The 24920-nt window shown below is 39.8% G+C and overlaps 1 protein-coding gene across 3 annotated transcripts in view; it reads right to left on the reverse strand.

The window, feature by feature from the left end:
* Positions 1-24920, reverse strand: part of AATF (apoptosis antagonizing transcription factor) — a 102525-nt gene that overhangs the window by 62491 nt on the left and 15114 nt on the right. The gene's annotated exons all lie outside the window — the stretch shown is intronic.

Genomic DNA, 24920 nt, shown 5'->3' on the forward strand with positions numbered 1-24920 from the left:
TGACAAAATCCTTCCTTGTCTGTCATCATAACCAATCATTTTCTTCCTCTGGTGTTACTCTCTCAGTTACCTTTCTACAGGTTACCTCTTAGATTATCCCTTTATCAACTGGCTCCTTAAGCAATACCTTCTCTTTTCCCCCCAAAAGCACAACTTAGTCCTGGGATTCCTATCACCACCACTTCCCTTCCCTGAGAGATCTTCTTTGCCCCTGGCGTGAGCTGCCACCTCATTCATTCACTCTCTCAGCGTATATCCTCATGGAAAGTTCCTGTTCACGAACAAAAACCCAAGTTAATGACTTCCTGTTCGCAATACAGTCATCGCTCTGTATCCTCACAGGATTGGTTCCAGGGCCTCTCCCCCTGGATAGCAAAAACCCACAGACGCTCAAGTCCCTTCCTTATATCAAAGGGCTTAGTATTTGCATATAACCCATGTAACCTACCCACATCCTCACACATACTTCAAATCACCTCTAGATTACTTACAACAACTAGTATAATGTAAATGCTACATAAATTGGTGTGAATATGATACAAATATTATGGAAATGGTTGTCAGAGTGCTGCAGATTTTTGGAACTTTCTTTTTTTTTTCTTTCCAAATATTGTTGGTTCAAAGTTGGCTGGATCCGGGGATGTGGAACCCCAGGATCTGGAGGGTCCAGTGCACTGAATCGTGTATTGGAAATCTGCTCATCAGACGTATGTTCTCACCCAGTTCTCCTCACAGACAATAGGATGTGTTCGTAATAAAGCTGGTTGGGATCAAGTGTAAAGTCTATGACCAAGAGCTTTCAGAATAAAAACTGGCTCTCTGAGAAACTCTTACCTTCCTTATCAGCATAATCCTACTAATCCTACTGAAGGGGCTAACTAGACATTGATAATTACTAGTTATGTTTTGATAGCACTCAGACGTCTCTTTATAATCAAACTCTCACATTTCCAGCAACTAAGAAAAGCTCCACATGGATGCTCCATCACTCCCTCAAACACACCATGTCAGAAACAAGTTTTTTCTTCCAATCCAATACTTCTCCTTTGTCTGCTTCTCTCGTCTCTGTTTAATTTTCATAGGTGATCACTGACATTTTGGTGCTGGTATTCAGTATATTCAATCAGTGGCTAAATCCTGTGTTTTCCATATGTATTATCACTAAGAGTTGTCCATTTGTCTCTGGCTATAGGTGATGGACAGGGAGGCCTGGCGTGCTGCAATTCATGGGGTCTCAAAGAGTCGGACACGACTGAGCGACTGAACTGAACTGAACTGAACTGATGCTTCTATCAGTCCTTCCCTCTTTCCCTTAAGGAAACGTGATCTTCTTTCAAGCGTCCTGACTTATTTAGCAGACCCTCCATTCATTTCTTGGGCTTCATTTCATTCATTCATTTAGTGGCTCATCGGTAAAGAATCTGCCTGCAATGCAGGAGACTCAGGTTTGATCCCTGGGTCGGGAAGATCCCCTGGAGGAGGGCATGGCAACCCACTCCAGTATTCTTGCCTGGAGAATCCCATGGCCAGAGGAGCCTGGTGGGCTGCAGTTCACAGGGTCGCACAGAGTCGGACGCGACTGCAGTGACTAAGCAGCAGCGGCAGCACGCTCACTTCTGTTTTACGTCCCAGACTAACCCGCTCACACAGACTTCAGTTTCTCTGACTTTTACAAATCTGATTCTAACTCTTCTGCTTCTGCATTGTCCAGTCTGAATAACTTCCTCACTATTTTGCATCCCAACCTATTTTACCACTGGGACACTAACACATGACTCAGAGCAGTTCTCCAAACAGATCATGCTGTAGCGTTCCATTTCACTATAAGGCTAAGCTTACTGAGAAAGCCCCCCTGGATTGGCCAGAAGGAACTCAATGACCTAGCAGCTACTTTGCATTCCTCCAATAATCTCCATATAAGACTATATAAATACAACTGCCCTGTTTATAAGTAGCATAAGATCCTTGATCATTTATCCATTTATCATTTATAAATTCCACATTCTAATCCTTTTATAATCAGTACATATCCATATCACTTGGGGGGATCTTCAATATCTGAAGAAATCCAAAGTGCCTTGTGGTCCAAACCAAGATTCTCAACCCGTTGCTCTGAATCTTAACAAAACTTTCCACCAAATATAACAATAAAAAATTATTCTCAAGAAGAAAAAATAATACAGAATTATTCCACTGATAGTTTTGGGGAAATGGATTAAGTATAAGTAGATGAGAAATAGGCAAGAAGAAAAAAAAGAATAAAGACATAACAATTTTTTCTTTTTTAGGTCACATCACACAGTCTGTATGATCCGAGTTCCCTGAGCAGGCATCAAACCTGCGCCCTCTGCGTTGCAAGGACAGAGTCTTAACCACTGGATCACCAGAGAAGTCCTAGACATAACAATTTTAAACACAAGAATTACTTTAAAGTCTAAATATGCTAAGTGTGTAACTTCCCAGATGGCTCAGCCAGTAAAGAATCTGCCTTCAAAGCAGGAGACATAGGAGATACCAGTTCGATCCCTGGATCAGGACAATTCCCCTAGAGGAGGAGATGGCAACCCACTCCAGTATTCTTGCCCAGAGAATCCCATGGACAGAGGAGCCTGGCGGCTACAGTCCATAGGGTCTCAAAGAGTTAGAAACGACTGAAGCAACTTAGCACACATGCACGTGGCAAGTGTGTAACTAGAATAATACAAAATTATGTGTATATATGGAAAATAATTAAAATAATGAGGAAAGCAAAGAATAAAAATGGTAACTACAAATTCTATGTTACCATAAGTGATCATCTATGAAAACAAATGAGAATTATAAACAGAGAGCCCATAATAGCTAAGGTTCTGAAAGTATGTTATAGCAAGAAACTTAAGAAAATAGAAGAGACACTAACACTTGTAAGGAAGCCCATGAAAACAGAAATCTCATCTCATCCCAATTCTATGCAAGTATGAACCATTGTTTTTACTCCTTTTCTAGAAACAGCTATTTGTAAGACAGCCCATGTTCTCCAAAGTGAAACCACAAATCAATTTTGCATCTGTAAAGTGGTCCTCAAAATTCCCAAGACTAAACCTTGAAAATATTAGGCTATGTGAAATAAGCTAGTTGCAAAATAACAGATACAGTATGATTACTCTTATATGAGGAACCTAAAACTACAGTCAAATTCATAGACAGAAAACAGAAGAGTGGCTGGAGAATGGGATGGGGACTTACTGTTTAATGGGTACAAAGTTTCAGCTTGGGATGATAAAGTTTTCAGAATGGACAGTGGTGATGGTGGTAGGACAATGTGAATGTACTCTCGACTGAGTTGTACTCTTTAAAATGGTTAAAAACAATTTTATGCCATATCTATTTTACCACAATTTTTAGAAATACTTAACTCCTAAGGTTGAAGTAATAATAACTCTTCCTCCTCAGTCTATCTCTACACAGAAAAAGTCATCTACAATCCTTCAGTCTGGAGCCTAGTCTGAAAGAACAACGGAGTATCATTCAGCCTTAAAAAGGAGGGGAATTCTGACACATGCCACAACATGGATGAGTCTTGAGAACATTGTGCTAAGTGAAATAAGTCAGTCACAGAAGGACAAATACTGTATCATCCCACTTATATGAGGTATCTAGAGTAGTCTAATTCATAAAAACAGAGAGAAGAATGGTGCATGTCAGCAGTTGGGGGAAGAGGGAAACGGAAAATTGTTGTTTAATGGGTACAGGGTTTTAGTTTCACAAAATCAAAAAGTTCTGGAGACTGGATGTATAACAATGTAAATGTACTTAACACTACTGCACTGTACACTTAGGATGGTAATTTTCATGCTATGTGTCTTTTTGCCACAATAAAAAATAATTATAAGCACAGGAAAAACAAGTACCCGTCCCTTACTTCCTCCAGGTACCACATGTCCATGATCTAAAATAGGAGATCAAGAACCATGCAGAGAAGAAGCTGCAAAGCAGTCCATAATGTTTATGGCTGCTTGCCCCCAACAAGCAAGTCATAATTTGACTCTCACATGTAACATAACCAAGAATTGTGAAAACATCCAACACAGAAACTACTACTTTTAAGGGCCACTTTCAAGTAGCTATACAAGCCCTTTTATTTTGTTCAAGTCAGTTTAAAAAAATCCATTGCAGATATATTAGACAGCATATCAATCCAACAAGAAGGCAGAGAGCCAATATCAGTAAATCAAAGTGTGCCTTTCTGTTAATACTCTCTCATACGTCGTCATTTTATACACCCCTTCACCCAGTCAGAAAGTAGCCCTGAAGTATTTAAGCTCCATTCAGGGATAGCACCACCATGCATCAAAGTGTCAGGAGACCTACCAGAGACGAAATCTGCAATTCTGTGCTTCTAACCACCACCACCACCCAAAAAAAAAAAAAAAATGTTTATCAAAGTCAAGTCATCAGTGGTCAATATATGGACAACTTCCTGTAAAGAGAATTAGAAGCCAGAACCCAATTCTCGTTTCTTTGCAGTATCAGGGCCACATTTCCTTCCAGTGAAGTTTCATGTAAAACCTGAAGAAACAGTGAGCAATCCTCTGCTGGATGTGGCAGGCCCCCTTGAAGCCACAGTTGACCAGGGTGAGGAAAGATGCTCTCCTGAAGGCTCACATCCCACAATGAGTTCTTCCCAGCCCCAAACCAAAACGAACCAAACCAAAAAACTCTATCACTCATACAAAGTTGAATTCCATTTGTTCAACCCTATGAATCATCAAGGGAATGGAATCAACGGTTTCTAATTCACCTCCAGTTTCTCTCCCAATTACCGCCAGAGTTCAAAGCTAAGAAAAGCAGCAGAGATGCACACACCCTTTCCTCTCTCTCCCTCCTGGCACGTGGCCACAAAACAAGCGGAGACTGCCAAGGACATATATGTTTATTTTGTCCTACCTGGTCCATTTCCAGAGGCCTTTGCCTTAAGAGGAGATTAAGAAGGACACGTGACTGACCTTATTACCAAGACTCAACCTAAGCACCCGGGCACCAGCCGTAGAAATAATTTCCCAAGTAAAGAATAAATGGAAAAAGTACTTTACTAAGAGCCAAGAGACCTGGATTTTAACAGAAACTATCCCTAACTAGTCATTTTCCACTGAGTGGACCCCCCCCCCCATTTAATCTCTTTGAGTCTCAACGATCTCATCTACACCATGCAGATAATCCTTAACCTGGTTATCTTGCAGAACTAATGCGAAAAATAACAAATGCTTGTATATATTAAGGTATGCTGCAAATGTTTAAATGCTATATAATAGAAAGTATATTACTATCACAAAATCGGCATCTTCACACGGCGAAAATCTCAGGCTCTGCTTGCTGTGATCTACAGTGCTAAGACAGAACTAGTATTCATACATTCCCACATTAAGTATTCATTTACATGCTGCCCATATGCAAGCATTCTATATATAAAATGTCACCAATCTAAAAACCATTTTCACCTAACAGCTTTATTTTTTCCTTGATTCATCTAGGCTGTTCGACATAAACAAAACTGGAGGCAGAGAATAAGTTTGGACATGGGCACACAGTTCGTTAATTAGATTATAAACCAATAAGTAAAACTTCTGGTGAGGAGATGGAGGGCAATGGGGACAGCAAATGTATAAAGTAAAATAAAGCTCGCCTTATCAGTTTTTAAATATCCACACCATTATTTTTAAAGCAAATATGCAAACATACAATTATTTATGTGCGAGTATGTATAAACTCCTACATTCCTCTTATTCCTGGATATATACATTAAGCTAGAAGGTACAGATTACAAGAGCAGTTTTTCCTCCCCTTCTTCCAAAGTAACTCTAGAACTACAGCTAAACTATAGGTCAAAATGACACACGCTGTATTGGCCTGAGAACAATACTTTTCATTCAAATCCACACAAGCCTGCCACTTGCACTAGTCATCCCCGGCAATTAATCCCCACAGAAAGACGTTTGATTAAATCTTTTCAAGCAAATCCTTTGCTTTGCTTTTGTTAGTTCACTTCTTGTCAACATCTATTAAAATATGCCTTTAATTCTCCCACAATCTTAAAAAACACCGATTCCACTGTCTTCAACTTTAATCAACTGTATGGCCAGCATTTTTCATTTCATAATAACGTGCTGCTTGGAATTCAAGAGGCAGGCCCGGCATCAATCATCTGGTAAGAATTTTTCCACTGCAATAAATATGCAAATGAGGAGAGCCAGTCAGTCGTATTTCAGGCCCGACTTGCTAGTGTTTTAAAAAAGACACAAATTTATTAATTGCCGGTGGCCAGAGGAATCCTATTACTTTGGGCATTGATTACAAAGCTGTGTGAGTGATTATTGTGCAACTCGCGGGCTACCCAGGCATGAGGAAAAATTATTAAAGCAAGGCAGAGATTATCAACTCGGAATAACAATAAGCCTTAACATTTAGGCCCTAACTTCTTCAACAAAGAATTACGTGAAGGCTCCACTGTATCATAATTCCAAATTCTGTCAGTATTACTGTTTGGGCTTGTTCTATATTCCACAAGCAGGATGGCGTTACCACTAAGACAGAGCACTGCAGGTTACAGATTCCTTAACACCCACCATGTGGATGAGTCGATATCATTTCCAACGTGAGCCCAAGTAGAATTTTTATACATTCATGTAGGTATACACACATATAGATGTGTCGTTGTTTTTGTTTAGTTGCTAAGTCGGGTCCGACTCTGCAACCTCATGGACTGTAGCCCGCCAGGCTCCTCTGTCCATGGGATTCTCCAGGCAAGAATACTGGGGTGCTTTGCTATTTCCTCCTCCAGGGGATCAGGGATTGAACCCATGTCTCCTGTGGCTCCTAGGCATGGGCATATATACACCCCCTGGTTTAGAGAAATGAATGTGCTCTTAGGAGGACTGTGGTTTTGACTGGAATAGCAGGAGTTCTGTCCCACTGTGTTGGTTGGTTGTGTGAACCAAAAGTAGGATTTTTTTTTTATGGTACAAAATCACCACCAGGATAACTTTTCAAAGCAGAGCATGGGGACTTATATTCTAAAATCATGACAACTAAACCAAAGGCAGACTTGGGTTTTCCGACCTCGGGGGGCCCCACAGCGGAAGGCACGCAGCCTGTGCAGGGGTCTGTGGCGGAAACGATTTGATGGGCTAATTCTGAATGCAAAGTGTTTTTGTGAGAAACATTCAACCCAAGACCTTTTAAATCAAATAAGAAAGAGGACTCGGTGGACAAAACTTATTTTTTTTTCTTTTAAGAGAATGATGTGGGGAATTGGGGAGTAAGTGGAAGTTGAAATAAGAGAGAGATGGAGAGACAGAGGATAAAATATGCTGGGTGAGCCCCCTCACAGAAAGAAACCGAAAGGAAAAAATCCTTCCCATTTTACATTACTGCCGTGCTAAGTAACATGATAGATAGTGTGCGTTTGAGTTCTGTGGAGGGACATCCCACTCAAGCTGTAATTTCTGACCAGGCATGAATTTATAAGGGAGGGAAAAGAACTGCAGAATTTCGTAGGTTTCCCTGAATGCTCTCTCAAATACCTTGATGAAGTGTGTCAATAAATCCTTAAAAAGCCCTACAGGACACAGCAATCTGACTGATCAATGGACTTCCCGAAATCTACTAGCTACCTTCCATTTCACCGTTCCTAGACAACCTCCATTGTTCCAGAGGACTTCCCTGAAAAGTGAAATTTATCTTTCCCCTGTAAACGGAAAGGGGAAATACTCAGAGCATGAGGTACTTAAAATCCAAGTTTTATTTACAAGGAACTGTTTATAAACTGTCTAATAGGAGTCACCCAGGGAGACTGCAGATATTTTCCTTTTTATCTGATACACTTTTGAACTGTTTGAATATTTTGATACCACGTATTACTCTCACAGTTTAAAATGCAGTTAAAGTTTAAAGTAAAGTGAAGTAAAGAAACATAAAGAAACGTATTAAAAATAAAATTAGGACCACAATGCAAGTAACCTTCTGTTTCATGTAAAACAGTTTGATCCTTTCATATTAAAAAAGCCTTTAAATAAACAGCCTTTTAGGTAGTGAACTGTCCTGAGCCAAGTGCCCAAAGTCTCCGGATTCCCAGGCAGTTAACCCTTCCTCCCCCAGGACCCTTCACATCACTGCTACAACACGTACTGTGCTGTGTATGCTGTAAGCTCCCTGAGACACAGGGTGCACACTGTCACCTTAGCAGCTAACTCACCGTTTTGGCCATGAAAAACCCTCTACAAGTATTTCAGTTCCAGAGAAATGATGCCCAAGTCAGATGAAAGAACATCTAACTACACTACCATTTCCAAATCTGGATGCTGACAAAATGTGGACTTCCTGTTTGCTGTTTTCAATAACTGTGTGTCCTCAGTAAACTGCCCTTCTGTTAATGGAAGAAAGGTAATGAAACTTAACTTCTCCCTCTTTTGAACATATCAACTATAAGATGTATGGGCTACTCCTGGGTCTCAAAACCACTGTATCAGATTTCAGAACTTACATATGTGAAAGTAATTAGCAATTTTTGTTAGGCACGTTAAATGCACTCCCATGAAAACTGTCATTATCGCCACTTGAATAAACTGAAGCCCAGGAAGTAAAAGATGATGACTTTTATTTTTATATAAAAGACAGGGACTTCCCTGGTAGTCTAGTGGCTAAGACTCTGTGCTTGCAATGTACAGGGTCCAGGTTTGATCCCTGGTCAGGGAACTAGTTTCTCACGTGCTGCAACTAAGAGTTTGCATGCCACAACTAAAGATCCTGCAGGCTGCAACTAGGACCCAGCACAGCCAAATTCATTCATTAAAAAAAAAAACAAGAAAGTAAAAGATTATGTTATTTAAGTCCCTTTTAATACTAGTGAGGGTAAGCATTGTTTATTTAAACCCCAAAATGAAACATGTTGAAAGGTTGCTTTCATATACTAACATTTAAATGATGCTTTAATAGCTGTTTACCTATCCCCACACCTCGTTGTGAATGTCCTGAGGCAGAGACTGAACTGCTCAGCCTTGGCAAACTGGGTGCTGGCAAATGGCAGACTCCAGGTTGTTGAACGAATAACTGAAGAAAAATGATGTCTTAATATTTTTCCTGGCATGTACTTTGTGTGTGTACTTTAAATCTCCAAAGAACTTACTACAAGTGTGTGTGCGTGTGCGCTAAGTCACTTCAGTGACTATAAGTATAGTACCAGTATTTATTTATATAACCCTTTTATGAAGAGGGAAACAAACACTATGGCCATGGAGCTACAGCCTAGGAAAACACTATCACCACCACTAAAATCAATAGCTAACACGTATTAAGGACCAGGCAATAACCTGAGCATTTTTCATGTATTAACTCATTTAAGTCCTCATGACAATCTTTTCAGGTGGGCACTATTATTATATTACCATTATCAGTTCAGTTCCATTCAGTCACTTAGTCGTGTCCAACTCTTTGCAACCCCATGAATCGCAGCACGCCAGGCCTCGCTGTCCATCACCAACTCCCGGAGTTTACTCAAACTCATGTCCATTGAGTCAGTGATGCCATCCAGCCATCTCACCCTCTGTCGTCCCCTTCTCCTCCTGCCTTCAACACCTCCCAGCATCAGGGTCTTTTCCAATGAGTCAACTCTTCGCATGAGGTGGCCAAAGTACTGGACTTTCAGCTTCAGCATCAGTCCTTTCAATGAACACCCAGGACTGATCTCCTTTAGGATGGACTGGTTGGATCTCCTTGCAGTCCAAGGGACTCTCAAGAGTCTTCTCCAACACCACAGTTCAAAAGCCTCAATTCTTCGGCACTCAGCTTTCCTCACAGTCCAACTCTCACATCCATACATGACCACTGGAAAAACCATAGCCTTGACTAGATGGACCTTTGTTGGCAAAGTAATGTCTCTGCTTTTTAATATGCTATCTAGGTTGGTCACAACTTTCCTTCCAAGGAGTAAGCGTCCTTTAATTTCATGGCTGCAATCACCATCTGCAGTGATTTTGGAGCCCTAAAAACTAAAGTCTGACACTCAGATAAAGGAAATGAACACTACTACAAGCTTTAAAACAGAAACTGCAAACAATAAAATAAATAAATAAAAGAAACTGCACATTTTTCATTTTCTAGATCAATGTTCCCATATGGGTTAAGTATCTAAGCCAACTGGGAGACAAAGTGACAGGAAATTTTCAATTCCAAAAAAATTACATCACTGTCCTCCTCAGTTACCACAGCACAATTAAAAAAAAAAATTAGTGAGTTTCTGTTAAAATGTTATATCTAGATTTGATTCCCACAGTTGAAAAAAACAAAGTGGAGAAACTAAAGAAGGCCTAGATCATACAGACGGAAAGCAGGTCCTGTAAGACAAGATATAAGAATATTTGCTTACCCTGAAAAGGAAGATGCTAAGAAACGGATTAACAGTCTCCAAAATTCAAATGGCCAAATACGTTAAAAAAAATTACTTAGTCTCATTTAAAAAAAAAAATTAAAAGTATGGTATCTTTCTGATCGTGCTTGATGCTTGCACGAATGTGAGGAAGGGGCCCTCCCCATTCACAGCTGATAAACGTTTAACCAGCACAGCAGATCCAGAAAGCAACTTGGCAAAATGTATCAAAGTTGTACACTCACACACCTCCTGACCCTATGATTCCACTTCTAGAAATTAATCCTAGAGAAATAATCAGAAAAGAAAGCAGAGATGGATACAAAAATGTTATTTGTTTAGCACTGTTTATAATAGGTAAAAACAGGTAAACATCTTAAGTGCCCATTTATAGGGGATTGGTTAAATCAATTTAGTTTACCCAGATAACTTTCTGGGCAGCTGCTGAAAAGGGTAAGTATAAATTGAATTTGGTTTGAATATACTAATCATAAATACTTTGGGGGATAACTGAAAAAATTTAAGCACAAAGTGGACATATTATTTAGGACTGCTAGAAAGTATTGATTTGGTTAGAGGAGATGATAGTGTTATATAAGAAACAGTCTTATTTTTTAAGAGCCATTTATAGAAGTGTTTAGAAGTATAATGACATGCTGATGATTACCTTGAAGTACTTCAGGAAAAAGAAAATGAAAATAAAGATAGCATTTTTTTAAAGAAAGAACAGGTAAGATATATTTATCAATATGAGAGGATGGTTTTAGTTCAATGTATCCATATGATCTCATTTATAATTTAAAAAATTTTAAATTGACATCAAGTATCCAGAAGAACAGGGCTTCCCGGATGGCTCACATGGTCAAGAATTCGCCTGCAATGCAGGAGACCCAGGCTCAACCCCTGGGTCGGGAAGACCCCCTAGAGAAGGGAATGCGGCCCACTGCAGTGTTCTGGCCTGGAGAATCCACGGACAGAGGAGCCTGTCTGGCTACAGTTCATGGGGTCACAAAGAGTAGGACACAAGTGAGCAACTAAACACACTCATATGTGGAAGGATATACACCAAACTTCTAGAGACAGTTCTCTGTGAAGAGCACTAATAATAGGAAGGGGAAAAAGGACTTTCACAGTCTCTGTTACATATTTCAGAACTGTTAGGTCACAGGGAGAGGGATAATCAGCAATGTTTGAAAAAAAATTTTTTTTACTAGAAACAAACTTCACTTCTATAATTTTCTTTAAAAACTGATTAAGATGAAATAAGGACTTCCCTGGGAGTCCAGTGGTTAAGACTCCATGCTTCCATTGCTGGTGATGTGGGTTCGATCCCTGGTTGGAAAACTAAGATTCCACATGCAGTGCAGCACAATCAAAATACAAAACAAATAAAAAAAAAAGACTAAATAAATAAATTCAAGAATACAAAGAGGTCTTCTGAGGTAGATATAATTCTTCCTATCAACAAGATAATCAAATGAAAAGAAACAGATTAAAATAAAAGCAGGAGAAAATTAGAAGTGGCCATATATTTGACTGACAAGGAAGACCACATATCCTTAGAACTAATTTAAAAATTTCCCAGGTGGTCCAGTGGTTAAGAATCTGCCCATCAATGCAGGAGAACCAGGTTGGATCCCTGGTCCGGGAAGATTCCACATGCCAAGGAACAACTTGGCCAATGGGTCACATCTCCTGAGCCTGTGCTTCCCAACAAGAGACGCCACCACAGTGAGAAGCCCAGAACCGTAACAGAGAGCAGCCCGACTCACGGCAACTAGAGAAAGCCCGAGTGCAGCAATGAAGACCCGACACAACCCAAAAAATAAAAAAATTTTCAAATAACAATATAAAAATAAAATAAAGTAAGATTTTCCCTGCATGATTCACAAAAGAAATACCAAGGGCCAGTAAATGAAAGAAAACGATTTACCCTCATTAAAAATTGGGAAATGTAAATTTTTTAAAATGTAAATTTGAAAAAGCAGAGACCATTTTCCACCTATCAAAGTGATAAAGCAAAACAACACCATAATACCCAATGTTGGTAAGGGAAACTGACATTCATATAAAGAAGCTGAGAATGTGAACTGATCCAACTTTTCTGGAGGGCAACTTGGCCATACAGATCAAATGCCTTAAAACTGTGTATATCCTTGGAACACATACTAATTTCACATCTAGAAATTTATTTTATGAAACAAAGTAATCACAGATGTGAGTAAAGATTTACTAACAACAATGTTTACTGCATTATTTATAAAGATGAAAAACTAGAAACAATCCAAATGTCCAACAATAAAGAACTAGTTAAACTACCCATATGATGGAAAGTCTATGCTGCCATTAAAAATAATGCTGTAGAACAATATTTAATGACATGGAAAAATATTCATGATCTCTGTTAAGTAGAAGAAAATAGACTGCAAAACAGAATATAGAACACTGTTTCACTTTTGTCCTAACCATACACCCACGGGGCGGGGAGAAAACTAGAAAATATTTATACCATATACCAAAATATTAAAAGTACATAACTCTACTGCTCAGACTGAGGAAGAATACTTCCTTACTTTCACTTGACCATTTTCTAAATTTTATATTATGAATAAGTAGCACATATATAACAAGAAAAACACATTTATCTATTTCTTCATCACTTAAAAAAAGCTTACCTGTGTAAGGGGAAGGAGTGGATCAGCTGATTAACCAAGGGCCTTCCTAACTCTTTACTGAAAAAGTTATCTTTAGAAAAATTGAAGGTTACATTTACTACTCACTCTAAGTCTTCTGTTTTATTACAAATTCATCTCCATATCTCTCCTGCCTTAATTCCTTTAAGCTTTGGCATTTTATCTATTCCCTCATACTTTCTTTTAAAAGGTGGTGGTGGGGGGGGGGGACACTGTTTAGCATTAAACTATATGCATAGTGACGGTCTAGAGCAGAGGTGTTGAAGCAAAACAGACCTCTTACTGGCCTTGCCTCTGACTGTGTGACCTTGAGCAGGTCACTCAAGCTCTTAAAGAGTTGATTTCCTCTTCTGTACAACACAATTATATTTCACAGGCTGCAGAGAACTAAATGAGAATGAGAACTAAATGAGATATTGATAAAGAACTTCAGAGGGATTTCTCTGATGGTCCAGTGGGTAAGACCCCATGCTTCCAATGCAGGGGGCCCAGATTCAATCCCTGGTCAGGGAACTAGAGCCCGCAAGTCACAACTAAGACCTGGTGTAGTCAAATAAATAAACAAATGTTTTAAAAAACAACACAGTGCCAATTAACAAATGGGAGGTATTTTTATTATTTTTACAGGACAGAGGCATCTAGCATTGTACCCGCACAATAAAAACCAAAATAGAAGTAAATTAAGCATCCTGTTTCTCAAAACGTCGCTTTTGATTTCTTTTCACTCATGCTCTTCTCTTCTATCTCATGAGTCTACTGAGGTCACTGGAAATGCTTTCTCATTACTTGAGTTAGCACATTTGTCTCTGCCCTCCCTCCAAACCCTCACCACTGCTGACGTGGATGTAGCATGGACCATGTGCCTTCTTAAGGATGTAAGAATCTTCAAGATTATCTGAACAGCCTCTCTACCTGTAAAAATTTTCCTTGCATGAGAGAGTATGAATAGCTAGTAAAAACTCTTCTTAAAATAGCAGCACTTTGGATTTAGCCAGAGACAGATTTACTCAACAGCCTCAAGAAAAACAGAATCTGGTAGATCTGAGACTAAATGCCAAGCAAAATAATCAATATTACATGAGAGCTCATTAAAAATTACCAAAGAACTCACACTAAAGTCAGGTGCAGTCCAAGCATAACAAACATTCAAAGCAACTCATATGTGCAAACTTATTCGGGGATAGCTAATAACACACCTGTTGGTGTGTCAGCGGTAAAGAACCTGCCTGCCAATGCAGGAGATGTGAGTTCAATTCCTGGGTTGGGAAGATCCCCTGGAGAAGGAAATGGCAACCCACTTCAATATTCTTGCCTGGGAAATCCCATGGACAGAAGAGTCTGGCAAGCTATAGTCTATGGGGTCACAAAGAGACAAATACAACTTAGCAACAATAAAAAATATAATAATTATGAGAGAATTATATCTTTTTTTTTTTTTTTTTTGAGAGAATTATATCTTAAAGGTATTGTGACATAATGACTTTCTCTAAAAAAATTTATGAGTAACAACAGTTGGTGAGGAAATAGCAACCCACTCCAGTATTCTTGCCTGGAGCATCCCATGGACAGAGGAGCCTGGAGGGCTGCAGTCCATGGGGTTGCAAAGAGTCAGAAACCACTGAGCAACTAAACAAAAACAGCATAATAGCATTTTTCCCCCATACCACATTCTCCCCAATCTCTTCTCCTTGTCAAACATCCATTAACATTTAATGGAAAGATAAGTATAGCAGAGGAAAATATATAAATATTAAAATGTCTGGAAGACTACACCCCCCCCCCCCATTGTTTTCTCTGGGAAGGAGGAAGAGCGATTTGGGAGAGTGGAAGAACTTTCAACTTCTTTTACCTACATCTCCACTGTTTATGCATTTTTTTTAAGTGAAGATTTTATATATACCTTATATATGCAAAGATATATGTAAAGAGTTTACATATATATTATAATGGAAGAGTAATAAAAGACAAATTAAATTAAGTCTCATAAAATCCCCAGCAAGTTTCATAAACACCAGGGGAAGAAGAATGTCTCTACTAACTCGAAAAATGATTTGCAGCTTCTCACAGTACTTTTAAAGATGGACTAGCTACTCCTGGGGAAATAAATTATGAGTAGGGTAAGCGTTAGCTACGGTTAAAACTGGAAAGCAGGAACCTGCCAACCAGTGATCTGGTTTCACGTTTCCAACTGCGTTTACACCATCTAATGTACAGGGTGGAGACCACCTCCGGCTGTGACCAAGGCTGCCAAAAGAAATGGTACCATGGAACTCTGGAAAGTGACTTCATGAAAAAGCAACTCAAAACTGGAATATTATGAAAGAGCTTACTTGACATAAACATAGGGAGTACGTTCATCTAAATGTCTGGGTTATTTGGGTTATGAAAGGCAACCACACTTATCAATACAACTACTATTGGGAGGGGTGCAATCTGCAGATTCATAGTAAACAGAAGTACACTTCCCACCTTTACAAAACATCCGACAAAAACCAAACAGAGAATCTACCTCTTCCAGAGGTGTCCGTCCGTGTCCGTCCCCACCCCCCCCACTTTAAACAAAGGATTTACTTTCTGCTCTTCCTGTGGCCCCTCTTTTGGATCACTTGTTCGTGTTTTGGTACAATGTATCCCCAAGGATTTTCAATGAGTTGTGAATTGTTGTCCAAAGCCAAAAAAAAGGGGGGGTGTGGTTTAAAAAAAAAGGCAAGAAAGAAAAGGCAGGATTAACCGCAATTGCCACTACAACGGGGAAACTTGCATCCTGCACTTTTACCATGTAAATAATGCACAGATCCTGCGGGAACATGCCAAACACCAGGATTCTTAATTAATGGAGCTCTTTAATGTGCAAATCAGGAACAAATTGCAAGTTCTGACTTGCATTGATTATGAAAACATTAATTGAATGAGCAAGACCCTAAAAAAAAAAATAAAAAAAGAATCCTAAGTCTTCGAAAAAACCAAAAGAACATAAAGCTTTGGAAACCAGACAAGTCTGACCAATGTCTAAAAACACAAACCTAAAACTGAGGCCCACTCCCTACTATACAATGATTTTAAAAATGAGAAACAAAAAACCCAACGGTTTCATCAGAAAGCAATCACCATAAAAGCATCTATTCCACCAACGTCTAGCATTAAGCAGAAAAATGAGTGTTCACTCCAAAGGCTCACAGACACTGCTTTAAGGGGAAAAAACCCACTTTATATACACACACACTTATATGTATATAGGTGTAACAAAACAATGCTGTCTCTTTAAAAAGAAATTCATCCTATATAAATTATAGCCATAAACTTTTCCTGCAGTGCAGCCTAATTAATTCTTGTTCTATACACAAAGGGAAATGCTGGGTGACAAATGGGTGTGAAGCCAGAAAGCTGCCAGGTCTGCAAAACATTTTCTACTTCAATTTATAAGCAATTTTGCAGTAAATCATCAACCAGAACCTGGAATCTCAGGAATCTCTGAGTGTCCAAACCACATTATATCACTTATCAGAGAAGAGAAGGGAAAGGAGTTTAAAGACATCTCATTTTTCAGTTCTAACCCACATCAAAATCTAGAAGCTCTGCGTCATCTATTATTCTCTCCTGGGTAAGTTTTTAGTACCAGAGATATATTTTTCAGGCGAAAATGACACTATAGGTTGATGTAGCCCACTCCTCTACCCCGAGAAGTACTGTATCATGTACCCATTACCATAAGAGATATTCCCAGAGTTATATGGGAATAAGCAGACAACTATTTATACGACTCCCTCAATATAAGCAAAATGTTCTCAAACCAGCCAAGCTGAAGTGTTCAGAAGCAAGCCACTGGCAAAACAGGTGGGAAACACGCTAAGGCAATGAGGTTAGGACTTCCCTGGTGGTCTAGAGGTTAAGAACCTGCCTTCCGGTGCAGGGGACGCGGGTTCAACCCCTGGATGGAGAACTAAGATCCCACAGGCTGCAGGGCAGCTAAGCCTGCTCACTGCAACTACTGAGCCTGGTTGCCTCAACTAGAGAACCCCGAGCTGCAACTAACATCCGATGCAGCCACAGATAGATAAATAATTTTTAAAAGGAAGCAATGAGGCTACTGAAGAGGTGAACAGAAACATACAGGAAACAAAGAAGAAAGCAAGGTCGCCCCACTGGCCGTCAAACCCTTCCCCCACCCTTAACCTCCTCCCATCACTGATCAGTTCTCTGTCCCTTTAGTCTTGCCGTTTCCAAAATGTCATATAGAGGGAATAATCTTTTGAGATTGGCATCTTTCATTAGCATAATACCTTTGAGATTCATCCACAATTCTGCATTTTATCAATATTCTGCTCCTTTTTATTGCTGAAGAATATACCACAGTTTATCCATTTGCCTACTGAAGGACATCTGAGTGGTTTCCAGTGTTTGGTGATTATAATTAATGCTGCTATAAACACATACATACAAGTCTCTGTGTGGACGTATGTTTTCATTTCTCTAGGGAAAATATCTAAGAGGAGGACTGCTGGTCATCTTGTAAATATACATTTAACTTTATTAAAAAAAAAAAAAAACCGCTAAGCTTTCTTACAAAGTGGCTAGACCATTTTGTATTCCCACCGGCAATGCAAGGAAGATCCAGTTGCTCTGCACCTTTGCTGACACTTGATGTTGTCAGGTATTTGCTTTTAGTCATGGTAATAGGTATACAGAGACATCTCCTTGTGATTTTAATGATTATGTTAAATAAACATCTTTTCATGTGCTTATTTGTCATCCTATATCTTCCTTGGTAAAGTTTCTGTTAAAATATTTTGCCTTTTTTTTTTAAAGAGTATTTTCTATTGTTGAGTTTGAGAGTTCTTTATATATCCTAGACATAAATCCTTTATCACGTGTGATTTGCAAATATTTTCTTTTGGTCTGTAACTTGTCTCTTCATTCTGTTAATGTGTCTTTCACAGAGCAAAAGATTTAATTCTGATTTAGCCCAATCATCAATTTGTTCTTTTATGGATTAAGCTTTTGATGATTTAAGAACTCTTTCTAACTAAAGGTCATGACGATTTTTCTCCCATGTATTCTTCAAAACACTATATAGTTTTACATTTTACACCCAAGTCAATGACCTATTTTGTGTTAATTTTTGTATAAAGTATGAGCTGTAGTTCATTTTTTTTTCTTTGCCAATGAATGTACTACTGTTTTAGCATAATCTGTTGAAAAGACTATTTATTCTCTCCCCACTCACTGACTTTGTACCTTTGTAAAAAACCAATTGCCTGTATTTGTGTGACTCTAATTTTGGACTCACTATTCTATACCACTGGCTAAAAGTAAATTTAAAAGGAATAAACCCACAAAAGAAGGATCACGTTCAAGCATACCTTGTTTCACTGCACTTTGCCAATACTGTGTTTTTGAAGGTTTGTGGCAACCCTGCATTGAGCATCATTTTCCCAACAGCGTTTGCTCACTTTGTGTCTCTGTCACAGTTTGGTAATTCTTACACTATTTCAAATGCTTCCATCATTATTATATTTGTTATGGGATCTGTAATCAGTGATCTTTGATGCTACTATTGTCATTGTTTTGGGGCGCTACAAACCATGTCCATAAAAGACGGTGGAATTAATTGATTGTTGAAATGACAACAAAGGATTTTGAATATGACATGAACTTAGTTGATAAAGCAGTAGGAGGGTTTGAGAGGACTGACTCCAATTTTGAAAGAAGTTCTACTGTGAATAAAATGCTATCAAACAGCACTGCATGCTACCGAGAAACCATTCGTGAAAGGAAAAGTCAATTGATGTGGCAAGCTTCACTGCTGTCTTACTTTAAAAAACTGCCACAACCACTCCAGTCTTTAGCAACTCCCACTCTGATCAGGGAGCAGCCATTAACATCAAGGCAGGACCCTAACCAGCAAAAAGAAGGTTCAGATGATGGTTAGTATTTTTTAGCATTAAAGTATTTTTAAATTAAGATATGCAGTTTTTTAATACATAATGCTACTGTACACTTAATAGTATAGTACATACATAACTTTCTGGTAGTCATGTAAGGATGTGAGAGTTGGACCATAAAGAAGGCTGAATGCTGAAGAATTGATGCTTTCAAACTGTGGTGCTGGAAAAGACTCTTCAGAGTCCCTCAGACAGCAGGGAGATCAAAGCAGTCAATCCTAAAGGAAATCAACCCAGAATATTCATTGGAAGGACTGATGCTGAAGCTGCAGCTTTGGTCACCTGACTCATTGGAAAAGACCCTGAAGCTGGGGAAGATTGAAGGCAGGAGAAGGGGACTAGTGAGAATGAGATAGTTGGATACCATCACCAACTCAACTGACATGAATTTGAGCCAATTCCAGGAGATGGTGAAGGACAGGGAAGCTTGGTGTGCTGCAGTCCCTGGGGTCGCAAATTGTTGCACATGACTTAGCAACTGAACTGCACTGAAGTTTTATATGCACTTGGCAACCCAAGAATTCATGTGAGTCACTTTATTGCAATATTCACTTTAAGTGAATTGCAGCACTTTGGAAACAAACCTGTAATATCTCCAAGATATGCCTGGATGAGACAGAATGACAGCAACTAAGTTTTGGAAGCTAAAAAGCCAATGGACTATACGATTACTAGAATGTCTGAAATTAAAAAGACTGACCATGCCAAGTGTTAATGAGGATGTGAAGCAAGTGGAATTTTTTATACACTGCTGGTAGGATTGTAAAATGGTCTAACCACTTTAGAAAACAGCTTGGCAGTTTCTATGAAAATTAGACACATTTACCATGTGACCTAGTCATTCCGTTATTAGTCATTCAAGAGACACAGAAGTATATATCCATACAACATGCACACAGATGTTCACGGCAGCTTTATCCATAGCAGCTAAAAACTAGAAACAAAACAAGGCAAATATGCTATATCCTACTGCTCAGCGATTACAGGCGACGAACTACTGACACAGGCAAAAACATGGCTGAATCTCCAAACAACTACACTGAGTGAAAGACAGACAAAAAGAGTACAAACTGCACGATCCCCTTTATGCAAAATTCTAGAAAATGCAAACCCATCTACAGTGACAGAATAGACTCCTGGTTGCCGAGGGATGGGAGGAGCAGAAGGAAAGATTACAAAGAAGCTGAGGAACCTCTGGGGATGAGGAATACGTTCATCATCTTGATGTGATGATGGCTTCATGCATCTGTGTGCTCAGCCATGTCCGACTCTTGGTGATGGCTTCATGAGTGTATACAGAGGTCCAACTGTACAGAAGCTGCTGACAGGTTAAATAAGACGAGGACTGAGAACTGACCATTTAACTCAGGAACGTGGTGGTCATCTGTGATCTTGATGGGCAGTTTTGGCAGAGTGAGAAGGACCCGGCTTGATGGAATGCATTCATGAGAGAGTAGAAGAAAGGGATTCAAGAAAGTAAGTACAGACGACTCTTTCCAGGAATACTTTATAGGGGAGAGGAGAAATGGGAACTGCACGCAGTTCAATATGTGTCAATTATACCTCAATAAAGCAGTTTAAAAAAAAAAGCAGATGGACAAATAACTGACGTAGCAAACCTGAGCAAGCTGACTCTGGTGCCTGTAGAGAACAGGCAACATTCCCCCCACGGTCCACGAACACAACCTCACAAGACCGAAGAACTAGCACCTCAAGATGAGCAGAGGCAGGCAGGACTACAGTCAACACACCTCTTTTTACTCAGGCAGAAGTTGAGAAGTTTATCCTTTGAAGAGAGTTAAACATCAGCGTCTCTGGACAGGGGGACACCAGACACAGATGAGGCAAGGGCATAATTCTCAAAACAGGGAGAATTAGCTGTAGTTTCCAGACTGAATGCTGAGACCCCCAGCCTACCGGCCTCCGATAAAGCTGGCAGCCAGGCAGGAGATTAGAAGCCCTCTGGCAGCTAAGAGCCCATCAGGAGCTGAGATGTGAAGATGCTGACACGGGTGTTCCCCACACGGCCCAGACAGAGCACTTTACGGCAGAAACCACAGACAAAGAGCCCTGCCCAAACATACAAAACTGTTCACCAGCTTTTGAGCACCCCACTCTTGAAAGTCAACAGCAGACAAAAGATCACCGAGTATTTAAGGAAAACATCTAACATATTACAACCAGGGTAAGACAAAAGAAAACAGCTTGGAGGAAGCAGACTATGCCAGAAAAACTCTTAAAAATACACACACACACACACACACACACACACACACACACACCAGGTATACCCCAGAGAAGTAACAGTAAAATTAAAGTATGACAGAAGAAATAAAAATACTCAGTAGATGAGTAAATAAAGTTGAAGAAATGTTTTAGGAAGTGGGGAGAGGGGAGAGAAGAAAGAAAAGACAAAAAGAAGTAGGAAACTGAAGGAAAAAAAGAAAGAAAATCAGAGGAAAAGTCTAACATCAAACAACAGGCCTTCCAGAAAGAAGAGAAAACAGAAGGAAGAAAATCACTAACAAAATAATTTCAAGACAATTTCCCAGGACTGAAAGATACGAGCCTCCAGACTGAAAAGGCCTACACATCCACACCAAGGCAGAGCATCATGAAATTCCAGGATTCCTTGGACAAAGAATTTACCGGGAGGAAAAATCAGTAGTAAGATCAGGGATCAGAATGGCTTCAGACTCATCAACAGCAACTTCAGAAGGTGGAAGGCAAGGGAATATTCTATAGACTTCTATACACAGTCAGCAAGTCAATCAACTGTGATGATAGAGTAAAGGGACTCTCAGACAATCAAGGTCTAAAAAAAGTTTTCCTCTTGTCCACTCTTTCTCAACAAGCTACTTGAGGATTTGCTTCACCAAAGTAAGGGAGCAAGCCAAGAAAAGTCCTGACTAGGAGACCACAGAAGCAGGAAGCGAAGGTAATCCCTAGGATGGTGGTGAAGAGGGATCCCTGCATGATGGCCGGGCCCTGGAGAAGGGCACTGATCCAGCTTAGAGCAGGTCAAAAGTTTCCGGGAGGGCTTCCCTGGTGGCTCAGTGGTAAGGAATCTGCCTGCCAAAGCAGGAGACCTAGGTTTGATCCCTGGTCTGGGAAGATCCCACATGGTGTGGAGCCACTGAGCCCATGCACCACAACTATCGAGCCCGCGCCCCACAGCAGAGCCCGCCACGCCCCACAGGAGAGCCCGCCGCGTGAGACGCCTGCACCCCACAACCAACAGTAGCCCCGCTCACAGCAGCAAGAGAAAGCCCGCACACAACAACACAGACCCAGTGCAGCCAAAAAATAAATACATCAAATTACAGGGGACAAAACAAAGGGTTCTGGGAAAGACTTCTTTAGGAAGAAAAACTAGCAGGAGATCTGATGTAACTGAGTATCTTGAGAGGAGACTGAGACAACTAAAGAAAAGTTCAGGCTTGAATGCAGAGAAAACAAAATAAACAGAAATGTAACAATTATTAACTCTAGAAAACAAAATGGTGTGTGGGAGAGGAAAAATAATCATGGTATATATATTACATGGCTCAGCTGTGAACAGTGTTTACACAGACATAATAATGTAAACACTGACTATTGATCTAACCAAATTACAACATAACCAGGAAGGGACAGATAGTGTGCATGACTGTAGAAGGAGCGAGGGCTAAATCCTCATTTTCATAATGAGAAGTCAATAAATAATGCCTAAAACTGAAAGATCGAATAGGAACAAAAACATGTCAACTAGAGATTCAGAGATAAATTCATGAACTCAAAGAATAATAATAATAATTTAAAATGTAATTGCTGCTTTAGGAGAATGGGCGATGGCAGGGGGGTGGAGTGTACAATCAGTAGATACTAGTTTTCATAATAAGAATTTATAGATTTACTTGACTCTTTAAATTATATACAGATATAACTTGGATAAAAATTTAAAAGAGAAGAAAAAAGTTCAGAGTAAACAGAAAAGCTGGTAGAGATACGAATATTTCTAAGAACTAAAGTGAATATAAAACAAACAACTTTAAATGTACATAACATACTTAAGGAACATTCAGAAAACAAAAGAACTTTTAGCTATTAAAAATATAGTTGCAAAAAAACCCCACAAACACTAGGGAATCAAACTCAAAATCTTTCTGAACATAAACACAGAAAATCACAAAGTGACAGAATATGTTACTGAAAAAAAACCTGAGACAAAACCCTAATCCAGTTTAGTATCTAAAAGAGAGCAGACATAACGGAGGAAAGAAAATTATTCAACAAATATTAAAGACATTTTCCCCCAAATTGAAGGACGGCACAGTCTTCAGACTAAAGGGGCCCAGTAAGTACTCAGCACAATGAATAACAAAGGAACCATAGCTAGATAACACTTTAGGCAGTTTCAGAAAATCAAGAGATGATCCCTAACATTTCCAGAGAACAAAAACAAGTCACCTGCAAAGCAATGAGACTCGAATGGGCAACCACTGTCTCTTGGACAATACCTGGATGACAGACAGTAGGCTCAACAATGGCCCCCAAAGATGTCCACATTCTAATCCCCAGAACCTGTGACTATGTTACCTTACAGGCAAAAGGACTTCGTGGGTGTGATTAAATCGAAGATCTGCAATGGGGAGAGTAGCCTGAATTAGCCAGGTGGGCCCAATGGAAACATGAGGTCCTTACCAGAGAGAGGGGGTCAGGGTCAAAGTCAGAAAAGCAGCACCTGGTGTGATGGGATCACTGGTATTAAAGATGCAAGGGAGCCACAAGCCAAGGAATGCTGACAGCTTCAAGGCACTGGAGAAAGCAAGGAAACAGGAGCTCCTCTAGGGTCTCTGGAAGAAGCACAGCCCTGCTGACACCTGGGTTTTAGGGCTTCTAACCTCCAGGAACATGAGATTAACAAATTTATGCTGTTTTAAGCCACCAAGCTTGTGGGAATTTCTGGCAGTAACAACAGGAAATTCATACAGGGCAGTAGTTTCAAGTTCTAAGACAAAGTAATTTTCAACCCAGAAATGTATACGCCATCCATTAACATCTCAATAAGGAATGGGAGCAGAGCATTTTTAAACCTACAAGAAATCAGATAATTGACTCCCCATGATTATTTGGCAACAAACTGACAAACTGAAATATAATACTGAAGTCCCCTTACATACACGCCTTCAAGTTGCAAACTTTCAAAGATGCAGACGTGTGCTAGCCCCTGTACGCCAGCTGCTGCACTGTGCATGTGTGATGAGTCAGTTGTGTTGGACTCTTTACAACCCCGTGGACTGTAGCCCACCTGGCTCCTCCGTCCATGGGACTGGCCAGGCAAGAATACTGCAGTGGGTTGCCATTTCCTCCTCCAGGGGATCTTCACAACCCAGGGGTTAAACCTGAATCTCTTGGATCTCCTGCATTAGCAGGCGAATTGCTTTACCACTGCGCCACCTGGGAAGTCCCTGTTGCACTGTTCTACTGTACTTTTCAAGGTACCATTCTATAAGATTAAAAATGTTTTCATTTTTATTTGTTTTTTACATATTACTTATGTGAAAAGTATTATAAACTTACTACAGTACAGTATTATACAGCCGACTGTGTCAGCTGGGTACCTAGGCTAAGTCTGCTGGAACCAAACTTGTACGTGTGCAGGGGACTTACTGTACAGCCACACAAGAGAGCCAGAGGAGAGTCCCGCCCGAGAAGAGCAAGGAAAGGAAGTCCCGAGAGGATCCAGCACACTGGTCCCAGAGAACAACCCACACAAACTGGGAAAGTGTAAGAGGAGAGACAGCATGATTGGGGGGAAATGACTGAGAGGATAAAACCAGGCTCTAAGCGGGGGAAAAAGGAAATATAGAGACACAGAGAAAAAAATGATATAATAAACAGTCC

This window comes from Cervus canadensis, chromosome 1 (assembly GCF_019320065.1).
Source record: "Cervus canadensis isolate Bull #8, Minnesota chromosome 1, ASM1932006v1, whole genome shotgun sequence".
Classification (NCBI taxonomy): Eukaryota; Metazoa; Chordata; class Mammalia; order Artiodactyla; family Cervidae; genus Cervus; species Cervus canadensis.